The 12,792-nt window shown below is 32.9% G+C and overlaps 1 pseudogene; it reads left to right on the top strand.

The window, feature by feature from the left end:
• The first annotated feature begins 5,386 nt into the window (after nt 1-5,386).
• Nucleotides 5,387-12,420, top strand: LOC132281827 (phragmoplastin DRP1A-like; annotated as a pseudogene).
• The last annotated feature ends 372 nt before the right edge of the window (nt 12,421-12,792 follow it).

Here is a 12,792-nt window from a genome sequence, read left to right on the forward strand (position 1 = left end):
AACACTTATCCTATCCAAATATAGTATTGTCTGATACTCCAAAGTAAACACACTTAACTTTGGAGTTTTGATGGGTTCACGACCACCACAACTTTAAACCGCGTTTTGTCATATAAGGGTGTTGAACCTTACATATAGCACTTCCCTTTCTCCAAAAGATGTAAGTTCATGACACCCTGTACCCTGCCAGTGTAGTAGCTCGTCCAGTGTCTCGTACCCGTCCATATCACACTTACGCACAAAAGTCGTTACATAATCTGTATCTAATAAAGCCATAATCCATATTTCTTCTTTATTTTTTTAAAATTTGGTTGCATTCACGGATCTCTCCTTCTCTCAATATGTGTGTATAAACTTTTTCATAAATTATCTCATATTTCTTTCATTCGAAAACAACTCTAATATCACTATTTATAATTGATTTTACAAGTGAGAAATTGAGAGTTTTTCTTGCATGTGTAAATGTATCTTAGTCAAAATAATTTGTCCTCGTGTCAAGCTACCACTCTAGCAAAAGAGTGTCAACATTCGTGTTCTGATGGGAGTCCTTTGTAACTTTTGATAAATCAAAAGTGTTTGTTGTCAAATAAATAAATAAAGTATTTTGCAACTTTTTGAGAGGTTTTTGTGACGGCCCTGGTTTTACAAGTCAGTGCGTCATCTGATGCCCCGAAGGTTGATCCGATATCGGATTTGAATGCGGAAGCAAAAAACAAAACGTATGTCTCTAGAATTACAACACATCTCTAAGATGTCAAAGTGACCTTCCATGAAGTCACGGAACTCAACGAAAATGAATACGGAAGTTAAGGTTGAAAATATACCAAGTATAGCCCCAAGGGCAATATGGTCTTTTCACGAGAAAACAAAGTTTCGAGAGATGTATGTCATCCTTAAGGCACAAGCATGACTTCCCGTGAAGCCACGGGACTCAAGAAGACAAAGTGCGGAAGCGACATTTTAAAAACAAACCAATGCAACCTTAGGGGTAAAATGGTCATTTTTAAAAAAGATGAAGGTGTCACCAAGCACATCGTTAGATAGACAACGAAAAATTAATAAAGTTAGACTCAAGAATCACTTGATTCGTAGTTCGGACGAAGGAATAGGGCCTAAACAAAATTCGGTATCAAGGCGGCTAAGGAAGGTACCAAAGGCGCCCACATGCGCACGCTGCACGCGCGTACAGATGCCTGCCACACACGCACTGATGTATGCCGCGCACACGAGCAATAGTGCATGCCCCGCGCGCGACATGGCTACTGACACCAGCAGGTTACATTTTCAACAGATTTCCAGAACAAAGAGCTGATTCTAGGCCTTAAACGACTTATTTTGGAAAAACACAAAAAAGAAACCCCCCTTGAAATCATATTTCTAGCTGACCATGTCAAAAGAAAATTTTATTTTTGATGTGAAATTCCCAAAATGCCCTTCTGCTCAATTTTTACATAAAAGCCTTAAAAATGTAATTTGCTTCAAGAGTTCATTTGGTCGAATATGAGGTTGTGTGCTAAAATGATTGTATACGCAAACGTAATAAGTGTTTTGAAGTGCACGGGGAATGGTCCACGGCCCCCAAATATGCCCAATGCAAAATACGACCTATCAAACTTCAAATATGCCTGAAATGACTTTTAAAGGTAAAACTTGAAACCAACGGCATAGATGTATTCAAAAAACCGTTTGGCCCTTGGCCATACGTCATGCATATACAAAGAGTCCTAAGGGGTGTGCTTATGCACACTTTACACATCCCGAATTAAAAATGACATGTTAAAATCTCCAATTTCTTCATTTTTTTTTTATAATTATACATGAAACCAAAGTATTTAAAAGTAAAGTTCAATGTAAATGGCCCTTGGCCTCATTACCTACATGTCAAATACATCCCAAAAGATGCAATTATGTGCACATTACATATTTTAAACCAAATATACATATTTTGACATATAAAACAAAAAAAATGAGGCATTTCATGTTAACAAGTGTATGACTAAAAGTACTTCAAAATACTCCAAGTCACCAAGCAAGTCTAAGGATGTGATGTATCCCAAAACAACATTTCTTTACCTGAAAAATATCCCAAACCACTAGGGTGAGTAAACAAGTTACTCGTAGGAAATGGATATGCGTATAACCTAAGTTTTACAAGTTAATATAAATTGATCCATGTGGTTCATGCCACTTAACGTCTATGTCCAAATTGAGACTAAGGGATCATCCTAAATTACTTTAGTACATCATCTACATAAAACACAAAGTTAACGTAATTAAACCACATTGGGATATCTAATACAACACAAGAAGTTATAATTTCTCAATATTATCAACTTGGAAACGAAAATGCAAAATCAACTAAAGTGGTTCATGCCATCTAACGTCTATGTTTCAAATGAGTCTATAAGATCATTCCTAAGTTACATTAGAACAATTCAACAGAATTTACAATATTTGTGCAAATAAGAAACATTTGCAACATCCAACAAAATGCAATAAGATATAAATTCTCAAGGCTATCAACTTGAAATTTAAAATGCGAAAGTAACTAAAGTGGATGTATTTAACAAAATTGGAAAGTCCAAAAATATCGCAACAAGGTATAAATTTTCAAAGTTATCAATTTGAAATTTAAAATGCGAAATCAACTAAAAATGGAAATACTTGGATATCACGTCGGATCAAACCAAACAATAATAACTATTTTGGGTTACTAACCCGCCGGGAACTACCCTAGTGCGCACGTGTGGGGAGAACTCTTACATCCTGCCCTAGAATTATACTCTAGTCATAATTAAGACAACGACATCCCAAGTTTTCCAAAATTAACAAGTTGTGCAACAACGTATATATCAACATGTATATACAAAGCAATAAGTTATCTACCAAGCACAACCCAATTTTGGAAACACACAATACATGCTCTAAGTCCTCAACTACAATGGCACGTAAGATGTCGAATCTTCAATGTACGATTCATTACACTTGCAATAACATCACATATCGAATCCTCAATGTGCGATTCGTTACACCACAACAATATTATTAATATTGAAAACGTATTCGCATGAATATACAACAAGTCCAAAATCATAATTTAAACATGCAAACAACATCAAACACATGATTAAATCATTAATACAACAAAAATGAAAATTAATGACATAAAATAATTAATTTCCCTAAATTTCAAATCTCATCTAAATAATCCCTAATTAATATATGTCAAAGATCATATTATAGTCATTACATATGTCAAGTCAAATAATTATTTAAATGAATGGAACACTTAAATAAAAATTAATTAAACTAATTAATTAATTTATCTAGAATTTAAATCAATTTCAAATGACTTTAAATAATTATATGTCAAAGATCATATCATGGTCAATACACATATCAAGTCAAAAACATAATTAAATAAGTGGAACAGAATTTAATTAAAATAAAATAATTAAATCTCTATATTTTAAAATAACTCCAAATGATTCCAAATAATTATATGTCAAGGATCATATCATTGTCATTACATATATCAATTTAAAACTTAATTTTAGTCAAAGCAACGTATAAATAAAAATTAATTAATTAATTTTTCTAGATTTCAAAACAACCTTAAATGACTTCAAATTAACACACGTTATATATTAAGTCATGGTCTTTCCAAATATCATGTTTTAACTTAATTTCATGCAAGGTATTACTACTAACCAACTTTTAAATTAAGTTAAAGACATGCGTACAAATTAGTTAAAGACATGCGTACAAATTATATTTAGCTACAAAAACATTTAAAACACTAAGATTATAAATATATATCACCCCTTACATTACTAGAGAATCGATTCTCTAGAATCTAAAGCAAACTTAGGAATTTCAAGAAACTGTTCAAGGATTTTGTAGAGGAGAATGAGGGGAAGCTTTTATTTTCCAAAGGTTTAGCTCAAAAGTGAGTGGAATGGGACCAAAAATCAAAAGTGGAGGCTAGGTTTAAGGTGTTTTCAACAGAGGTTGAGAGGATAAGTGAGAAAGAAGAAGAAGTGAGTGGAGGAATGAGTATTCCTCCACTAACTTAAGGTTGTAAGCCTAACACACACACAATTACACTACCTCTCTTTCTCACACACACACTAGACAAGAAGCCAACACTACCTCTCTCACACACACACTTTAAGAATTTGCACAAAAGTTCCTCTTCCTAGATATTTTAAAAATATATTTGCAAAAAAGTCCTTTCCCAAAATATCTTCCAAATTAAATTGTAAAATGGTCCCTAAGACGAAAAATAATTACATTAATTAATTACCCAAAAATAAAGAATGTTTCCGAAAAAATTATACATTTATGCCCTTTACAAAAAAGTAAACAAGTAGTATGTTTTTCTAAAAAAGTAAAATTACGTATTTCATGGAAATAAAATGTTATGGATGCATGCAAAGCCGAGATCAAATCCTAGCACAAAAAATGAGGTTACACGAAGGAAACCAATAAAAGAGAAAAAGACGAAAAAGAAAAATGTTGGAAAAAGAAAATGTAAAGACGACTCGGTCCTCACCAAAACGATATCAATTCAAAGAAAGAGTCTCGGGAATTATTCCCGAGTACTTGAGATAACACAAATGAACAAAAACCCGAACTCGGAAAAGGAAAAAAAAAAAAAAAAAAATTTAACGGAAAAATAAAATCTGTAAAAATGGAAAAAAGAAAGAAAGGAAAATGACCGGGTCATTACAGTTTTAGTGCAATCTGACTATTTTTGTACATACTCAATTGTCAAATGTGTAATTGCGTATTAGTTATATATGACCACATGTATACTAAAGTAAATATTTTATTTGCCTCTAAAATGCATGCTAATTTAATTATTTATTACAAAGTATTTTTTAAAACTCTTAACTTATTCTCAAACTTTTAACCAAATACTTAAAAAATAGGGTAAAGTACATATACACCTCTGAGGTTTGGGGTAAGGCCATGCAAATGAAAGTTCTCATATTTTTGGATAATGACACCCCTTCAAGTTTGAAAAATGGACAAAGAGACCCCGAAAATGGTGAATTAACCTTATTACCCTTTGAAATAAAATTAACATTTTAATTGACTTAAATACCCTTGGATTAAATCCTAATCCAAACCCATCCAAACCTTAACCTGAACCCGCCTATGCCTATATATATAGTTCACCACTATGTACATATATATTTATGTATCTATGGCGATGATGGTGGGTGGAGAGGAGAAAGAACGAAGAGAGGAAAAAAGGAGATGAGATGGATAATGGTCGTGGTTGCGATGGTGGATGTAAGAGAAGGGGGAACTGAGGAAGAGAAGGGCGGGCATAGTTGAAAAGATGAGGTGAAGAGGAGTGGCGGTGATGACTGCGACAATGGCGGCAATCGTCATGATTGTCGCCGATTATTTAGTGATCTGCGCCGATTATTCAACCGCTACTACCTTTTCAAAATATGCGAAGTTCATACATCTCCCAAAAAAGAGGTTCACTGATTTTGCTGCTGTGAGGAAGGAGATTGTTGATGAGATTGACCAAGAGACAGGGCGCAAAAAACAAATCTCCAGTGTACAAATTCATCTCAAGATCTATTCCCCTAATGTTGTGAACTTGACAGTGATTGATCTTCCTGGACTTACAAAAGTAACTGTCAAGGGTCAGCCCGACAACATTGTGCAAGACATTGAGAAAATGGTTCGGTCCTATATTAAGAAGCCCAACTGTCTGATTCTGGCAATTTTTCTTATGAATCAAGATCTTGCTACCTCTGATGCAATTAAAATTTCTCGTGAAGTAGACCCCAAAGGGGAGAGGATATTTTGGAGTTTTGATGTGATACCCCCTAATTTCGGAACACGGGTTGATCAAATCCGTGCACAAAATTAAAAGATATCAAAACAATTAAAGTATTTAACAAGCACAGAGTACAAAAAGAAAATAAAAAGAATAAATAACTCGCTGAAGGAAAATCTATTAAATAATAAATCCATTAACAATTATCCAATGGTTACAGCTCGGGAATCCCATAACTCAAGAACCCCTTAAAACATTATCCAATACTACTTAAAAGTATACAAGATGAATAGATGAATGATAGTCTCCCAGCTGCGGATCCTCAACCTCGAGACTGGAACATCTAATAACCTAAAAAATAAATCGTGGGTTAAACCCTACGAGCAAGTTCACTTTACCAAGCCTCTGAAAATCAATAAGAAGATCATCTCTGATCATGTGATACCCCTCGGATCCAAGACATAGGTTGATCAGGCCCAGGCCCAAACCCGATGGAATATCTAACAATTAATATTTTATAATGAACACGGAATACAAAACGAACTAAGAAATGAAATTAAAACTGAAAGGAACTAAAAATAGAATCAGCAAAATATTATAATTATTAAAATCCATTAAACCCAAACTCCAAAACTCCATCAGTTTACAACTCGGGAATCCATCTCTAGTGGACCCCTATTAAACATCCAAACGGAAAATAAAACAACTGTAAAAGCATCTAAAAATAAACTATGGAGAGAATCCTACATCGTAAGAAAAGAGTGAATAGAGACCTCTGCTCAGCACGAATACGTCTAAGCCTGGAACTGTCATGTGCCTGAAAAATAGAGGTGGGTCAGGCCTACGCGCAAGTTCTATACTATTACAATCCAAACAGAGGCCCGATACACATGTACATCCTAAACAATTCAACAATAGCTAATAGTCCGTAAGTGTATATATATATAGTCACACTAAAGGACTCTCACTGGACTATAGGTCGGTCTCAACCTGAATAGAGGTAACATGCTAAAACGCACACGAAGTGGGCATGTGTACCTAAACCTAAACAGGGTACACCTCTAACCATCGTATCCAGCTATGCATCCTAATGCATATACGCTCTCTAACCGTCGATCCTGAGACTCAAGCTTATATCGGGGTACCATGACAATATATTTAAAATCCATCCTGATTCCTAGTAGTGCCGCTCAACTAGTTGTTGCCATGACACTACAATCAATAGGACTTAACTTTTAGTTAATCCAATTCTTAATCCAGAGTAGGTAGGTTTTGGTATTTTGAATCCAAACCGCCCTTAGTATACCACCGTCCCATACCGGTGTATACTATCCAATCATCCAATAGTTGATAATATCAACAATTAAAGTAAACATCAACTAAATCCATACATCCCACATTTGATACCAACAGTAATAATGTAAGCATCGATAAGTAGAGTACAAGTATATACATAAACATGCTCAGTACATACAGTTCCATAAAATCCGGTGTACTATTAAGTTTAAATCTTAATAATATTCAACAGCCAGCAGTTGATATTACAGATCTCAAAGTAACTATCAACTAAGTTCATAACTCTAATAATTGACACAACTGAAATCATGAAAACATCAAGAACATAAATACTGTAAGCATATAGACATATTTAATCTATAGTATTTCCCCAAAATCCAGTACTACTAAGTTGGTTTAATTCTTAATATTATTCCAAGTTGGTTTAATTCTTAGTATTATTCCACACCAACTCATTCAGAACAGTTATCATTCGGATACAGGATCATGATATACAGTTAAGCATGTTACAATTATATCGTTCATCTCAGAAGACTACTAATTCAGAGAGTTAAACATTACTAACTTTCCAATTCTTAAACATAGTGAAACTGTCTGATTAATTCCTCACGGTCCAAACTGTTCTAAGCCCTTAGACTTAATTAATACCACATCTGGAGCCTTAACATAACCATATACATCTATTAGACTTTTCATATTAAACCCTGAACTCAACTGGAAACTTCAGAAGCAACCATTGCATGCAAAACTGACTGGAACAAAGAAAAAAAAATAAAAAAGCACCAAAGGAGACGTCTCCAAAAAGTGGAGCCGCCTCCTTTAGACCTTGGAGCCGGCTCCACTTTTTGGAGCCGCCTCCACATAAAAAGGGAGCCGGCTCTCTCCAAGGGAGAGCCGGCTCTCTCTCTCTGTCTCGTTTCTTCGCCCTCCGTCTCCGTTTTACGTCTCTGTTACTTCACCGTCACAATTTCTAGAGGCTGTAACCCAATCCCAGTACATTCCCAATCCATGCTTAAGTTCAGTTAACATTACATACATAGCTTTAAACAGAGATTTATGCAAGCAACCATCATGTTTTAATAGTTTTACAAAGCATAAAAACATACAGATAAAGTTCAGTTTAAGCACGAACAGAGAATGGTTTAATTGATTCAATTAATCCTAAAACTGTTTAAGAATGCAAAGAACACGAAACCTAAGGGAGAGAGTGAGGATAGAACTTGCCTTACACCGACGTTCGTCTAAATCGTCCGGCGAATCCTCTGTTTACTCTCTGTTTTCCTCCCAGCCGTCTCTAAACTCTTTGTGTCTTACTGTGGAGTAATATCCTTCTAAAAACCCTAGGCAGACACCCTAGAGGAATATTTATAGGCCATATTAATCCTAAACTCTCTTAAACCCTAAGTGGATTTGCTCGGCCCATAGAGAAAACTAGGTTAAAAGCACTGTCGGCTGTGAACTATAATTCTAATGTATAACCATCCATATGCAACCTTCCCTACAGCCACGTTAAAATAGAAACTAATTTAAACTAGAAACTAATTAAATTTAATAAACTAAATTCATTTAACAAGTTGCTACCTAATATAATTTAAACCAATAATGAAAACTATCAATTAATTCAAATGAAACAAATAATAACAATTAAAGCAAATAATTCCTATAACTAAACAATTAACCAGTAAAATTACAAACAAACAGTTAAATAATAAATAAAAAAAATAATCAAACAAATAAACAGAGTTACAATTAAATCACAATTAATTAATGCCAACCAATTCATCATTTAAACAAATAAAACTCAACTTAAACAATTGAATAAATTTCCAGGTCTATCCTTTTAAATTAGGGGTATTACAGATCAAAACCAAACCTAATAAAGTTTTAACTTTAATAAAGCACGATATACATGTCTATATATAATTATATATACTATACTATTCACATCCATTAATAGGTTTATTAAATTTTCATACCTATTAAATAATTATTAAAATAAAAATCATTTCTAGACCAATCTTCCATTTATTTTAAAAAGAAATTCCTTTAACCTTAATCCCATCCTAGTCAGTTGTTTAATCATTTAAATAATAAATTATAATAAAAAGAATATAATATTTAATCCCAAACCCGATAATGATTTTAATTATTTAAATCACATATCCAAAATCTAATCTTTGACAAATCATTCATGTCTCCACCAGTATTATTATATTAATATGCATAAAATAATACACTAACCTGTAAGTACTAGACTATTCTAATTTAAGAATATTTAAACCTAATCCAACCTATATATACAATAACCGTAGATGATATTTTAATCATCTAACACATAATAATTTAATTACGCTTTAGCAATTCAACCATGCTATTACAATATATCTATTTATATATTGGCAACTCAACCATGCATCCTTAAGTATATTTATTTATACATTGCCAAATCAACCATGCCATTAAAAAATATATTTATTTATATATTGGCAATTCAACTATGCCTCCTGAAAGTATATTTATTTATACCTTAGCAATTCAACCATGCCTCCTTAAATATATACATTTATACTTTTAACTTAACAACTCATCCATGCTTCCTATTTATATTTTATTTATCCCTATACTTAGGCAATATATTTACGCCCTTTGGCAACTTATCCATGCCTAAAATTCAACCATGTACCAAACTTTATAAGTTAATTTATCAACTAAACAATCCATATATAGGCAAATTAACTTATCAACAAAACAACGCCTACCTAAGCATTCCATGCATGTCATATGCATATAATTAATTTAATAACCAGTCTATCCATATATACCAAATAAGACTAATAATTAAATCATCTTAAATGATATATACATATACCAATATATTATACAATATATATATGTATAATTCCTTCCATATATATATATATATATTCACTTCATTCCATACTAATCACAAATTAATTAAACCATATCCCTATATATATATAAACAATTGTATATATATATATATATATATATATATATATATATATATATATATACACATACCCCTCATCCGTAATCAATTATTAAATAATTGTTTTACATAAATAAATGCTACTATATATTTAGTAATACTTAACGGCTCTCTAAAACCTTAGGAATACCACCTCTAGTGGCTAAATTCAACATTCACAGACTTAAAATTAAATCTGGAAACTCACAGGACCTTACCGGAACCTCAAACACCCTCGCACGCGCCGCCAAACGCGCCTCCACTTTCTGCACATGCTTCCACACGCTAAAACACACTGGCAGGCGCGTCCACGCGCCTGCACGCCCCCCACGCGCCTCTGTGAGCCTTCTGCGTGTGCTGGCGTGCCTCCATTGGTCCTCCCCTTGTGTCCAGGTAAGCTTGCCCACACCGGATCCGCTTCCTGTAATCAAGCCGCCATCAGCAGCTCTGATCCGCGCATGCACCGTAGCATGTTGGGCTGCGACACACCAGATCATCCTCCCTTTGATCAACCCCATCCATGGTCCTGATCCGCGGCACGCTATACCACCACGGACTATAACGCACTGGATTGCGCCGATTTAAATCCAACCCAGTATGTGTATAACAACAAATATATATATATATATATATATATATATATATATATATATATAAAAATTCCTAAAGTAACATTAAAAATCTAAATTAATTCCAGAAAATTTCTAGAAAAAATCCCAAAAGCTTTATTTATTATTCTGAGCATAAATGAACACATATAATTAAATTAAGATCTGTTTAATTTAATTAATCATGCTATACAAAATAAAAGCAACCTATAAAAATTAAAAAAAACAAAGTTCAATTAAGCTAACCTCACATACAAAATTTAAATTACGATACATACATATATTCACATGTTTAAACCTATAGTTTTGTAAAGAATAAACATGCTCATCTAATCCGATTAATAATTTAATTTAATAAAGTAAAATTATAATTTCGATAATCAAGGTGATAAGCTTATGAGTTCTAAGAGGAAAGATAGAGAAGAACTCGCCTGAAGGTTTTAAAACAAAACCGACGCTTCAAGACTCTTCGAATCTCGACATCCTCTTTCTCCAATTCGGTCTCCTCCTTGCCGGACTCCTCTTCTTCTTTTTCTCTCTACTTTTCTTAATTTTCTAACGTATAAACTTTTTAACCCTAAACCTTATGTGTATATTTATACACATTAAAACTTAACTCCTATTCCAACTAGGACTACTAATAAGATAATAATCTTTAGTTAATATAATATATATATATACATATATTATATTTCAAGCATATATATATTTATCTTCCATAATTAACCGTTAGTTAATTAAATCATATAAACCTATATATATTCATAAATATATATCTCTATATATATCTTTCCCTAACAATTATTAATTAATTATATTTATATATAATTTTATATATTTATAATTAATACCAAAAATGATTATTTAAATAATTAAATAACCATGGGCCTTTATTAATTAACCCAATAAGGCTTCATACAAGCCCACGATCACATCTTTTGGTCCAACTTCCCTTAAGTCAAAAACCAATTAATTTAAATAAACCAAATAATTAAATAAATAATTAAATTAAAAATTAATTACACTAAACACATAAACAAAACAATAAATTACAACCAAGTCATACCATAACAATAAAATCAACACGCTAACAATTCAATCAATAATTAAGCACACACACAACAATCATCATATTAATAATTCATGAAATATAAATAAAATAAAACAATTAATCTAAGCACTCAATAAAACAAATCAATTAAAAATTAAAATAAACGCAATTAATTCAAATTAAATTAAATAAATCATTTAAAAATAAAATAAAAGCAATTAATTCCAATTAATAAATCCTTTAAAATATCGGGGTATTACATTTGACGAAGATTGATTTTATGGACAAGGGTACTAGTGCAGTTGAAATCTTGGAAGGGCGGGCTTTTAAGCTTTAGTTCCCTTGGATTGGGGTCGTGAATCACTCCGAAGCTGATATTAACAAAAGTGTTGACATGATTGCTGCTTGGCGTAGAGAGCGGAAGTATTTTGCCAATTCTCTAGAGTACAAGTATCTTGCTCACAGGATGGATTCTGAGCATTTAGGAAATATGCTTTCCAGACATTTGGAAACTGTCATCAAGTCTCGAATCCGGGGTATTTAGTTTCTTATTAGCAAGACTATCATTGAACTTGAGTCAGAGTTGAGTCGTATTGGGAAGCCTGTTACGGCCGATTTTTGCTCACGGCTACACCGCCAGCGAGGTCGAGCTCCGGCGAGGTTTAGGAGGTGACGGTGGCAGAGCTCCTCTTCGACATCTTCTTTAGTGGGTGGTGATTGTAGAGGCTGGGGGTGGTGGTGACTGTGGTTGTTTGTGTGTGTGTGTGTATATATATAGAGAGAGATGAGAAGGGTTATTCGGTCATTTAAGTATTTTTGATATTTTATAATTAAAATCAATAAAATAGTGAAGGGTAAAGTGGACTTTTAATATATTTTAAAGCTATGTTTGGATGATAAATTTCATTAGGGAGTGTCGTTGTCTAAAATAAGCAAACTTTCATCTGTATAGTGGTAACTCAAACCCTAAGGAATGTTTCTGTACCATACCCTAAAAAGTAAGAAGGAAATATATATATATATATATACTTAAAATATTTTACAA

Source organism: Cornus florida, unplaced genomic scaffold, assembly GCF_030987335.1.
Source record: "Cornus florida cultivar Cherokee Brave unplaced genomic scaffold, ASM3098733v1 CherokeeBrave_3.0.0_Hap2_Chr11, whole genome shotgun sequence".
Lineage (NCBI taxonomy): Eukaryota > Viridiplantae > Streptophyta > Magnoliopsida > Cornales > Cornaceae > Cornus > Cornus florida.